This window comes from Rutidosis leptorrhynchoides, chromosome 9, assembly GCF_046630445.1.
Source record: "Rutidosis leptorrhynchoides isolate AG116_Rl617_1_P2 chromosome 9, CSIRO_AGI_Rlap_v1, whole genome shotgun sequence".
Taxonomy (NCBI): Eukaryota; Viridiplantae; Streptophyta; class Magnoliopsida; order Asterales; family Asteraceae; genus Rutidosis; species Rutidosis leptorrhynchoides.
Window position 1 is genome coordinate 306,929,293 of NC_092341.1, and position 2,309 is coordinate 306,931,601.

General features: G+C 31.3%; 1 non-coding gene across 1 annotated transcript; it reads right to left on the bottom strand.

Annotated features, from left to right (window-relative positions):
• Window positions 1-1,852: 1,852 nt before the first annotated feature.
• On the bottom strand, window positions 1,853-1,959 carry LOC139869741 (small nucleolar RNA R71). Its single transcript, XR_011766322.1, has one exon. It is a non-coding gene; the product is annotated as a small nucleolar RNA R71 (small nucleolar RNA).
• Between the last annotated feature and the right edge of the window lie 350 nt (window positions 1,960-2,309).

The following is a 2,309-nucleotide window of genomic DNA, read 5'->3' on the forward strand; positions in this document are numbered from 1 at the left end:
TTTAATTTAGGTGATTTCCTGTAGTAAATAAATATAAAACTGATAGCCGTTTCATACATACACACTCTAGAACACATCAAGTTTTTGGCGCCGCTGCCGGGGTCACTTTTTGTGTCTTCACGGGGTATTTAAGTTTTTTTTTTAGTTTTTGACTGATTAAAGATATATTAATTTAAATATAATAATTTAATAAATATAATAAATAATAATATAATAATATTGAAATAAAATATAATAATAATTTTGAATCAAATTTGAATCGTAAAGTTTTAAAAAGTCGTATTTATTAAATACTTCAAGGGTATATTATGTAACTTATAATTAATAATTTCTATCATGTCGCTTTCACGTGAATAGTAAATTAATTAATTTCGTTTCATTTACTATTCAATGAATAGTAAATGAATTAAAAAAACAATTAAATAGTTTTTTGCTTTTCTATTTTTTTAAGTTAAAAAAAATTAAAAAAAATAAAATAATAATTTAAAAAAAATTATTAATTTCGTAAAAAAAATTAAAAAAAATTATTTTAAAAAAATATATTTTTATGATTTTGTCTATAAAATTAAATATATTTTTTTTTAAGTTTTATTACCTTTAGATTTTTAGACTCTAGTCACAACTTTTAGTATTAAGTTTTGTTTTGCCATAGTTATTTTTATACTTTTAGATTTTTAGACTTTGCCGTAAAATCCCTTAAGTGTTTTTTCTTTAGACTAAGATTTAGGTGCCTTAAAATTTTGCGACACCGTGTTAAAATTTTAGTATCCTTTTAAGTAATTCCCGTTTTTCGTTTAGAATCCCTTTTTAATTTTCGACGCGCTACAATTTTCTTATTTTTCGACCTTTTATTTTTCGATATTTTTCGACGCGCTCTTTTTTTTTCTTATTTCTCGACGCTCTAGTTTTTAGGACATAGATTTTTATTTCAAAATTTCGACGAAAAATTGTTTTAAGTGGTTAAATTGATAGACATCCAAAATTTTCTGGTTCGTAGTAATAGTTGGATTTGTTAGTGGCGAGTTGTGGGCTTCCGATTTAAAGGGTCCTGGCTACCTGCTGCATCTATTGGCTATTCGAAACGTGGATAAATTCAGATTTGATAACTTATATAATTTTTATCTTTTATAACTAATAGGATATTCAGTGAATGCACCAAGCAAAACGTTCACTACCTTTCATACGTTCACCACCTGTAACTCGATCAAGACATCTAGCCAATATTGTCGCCGTTGATTTTTCTTTAGAATCGTCATCTAGTCGACCAAGTACTCCAATTCAAATTTCCGATAATCTATTTTTTGAACCCGATTTCACTATCGAGAAACCGGAGGATATTCAAGGACAATTCCAAGATCCAGAACCACTAATCATTCCTCCGGAACCACAAATTACTCATCCATATATTGTCGAGGAAGAAACCGTTAAATCAGAATCCTTTAGTGATTCAGATTCAACAAATTCAATCATGAAAAATCTGGAACCTTTAAGTATGGAAGACAGAATGAGAGCTAAATGCACTGGCCAAGGTCACGCCATTATTAAGCCAGACATTAATGCGCCAGATTATAAAATCAAAGGACAAATCCTACACATGGTAACTAATCAATGCCAATATAGTGGTACGCCAAAAGAAGATCCAAACGAACATCTTTGAACCTTTAATATGATCTGTACTCTATTCAAAATCAGAGAAGTTGAGGATGAACAGATCTATCTCATGTTGTTTCCCTGGACTTTAAAGGGAGAAGCCAAAGATTGGTTAGAATCGTTACCTGAAGGGGCGATTGACACATGGGATGTCTTGGATGAAAAATTTCTTAAACAATTCTTTCCGGCATCTAAAGCCGTGAGACTTCAAGGAGAAATTGTTACGTTCGCACAAAAGCCAAATGAAACATTATATGAGGCGTGGACAAGATTCGAAAAGTTGTTGAGAGGATGTCCTCAACACGGTTTAGATACTTATCAAATAGTACAAATATTCTACCAAGGATGCAACATTGCTACACGAAAAGACATCAACATAACAGCTGGTGGTTCCATTATGAAAAAAACTGCAACCGAAGCTCACAAAATCATTGATAACACAGCCTCCCACTCACATGAGTGGCACCAGGAAAAAGATATTTTTCGTTCATCTAAAGCGGCTAGAGCCGATTCTAGCCATGACTTTGATTCCATGTCTGCAAAGATAGATGCTTTCGAGAGACGAATGGAAAAGATGACTAAATATATTCATGCAATACGAATCAGTTGTGAGCAATGCGGTGGACCACACTTAATGAAAGATTGTCACATTGAACAAA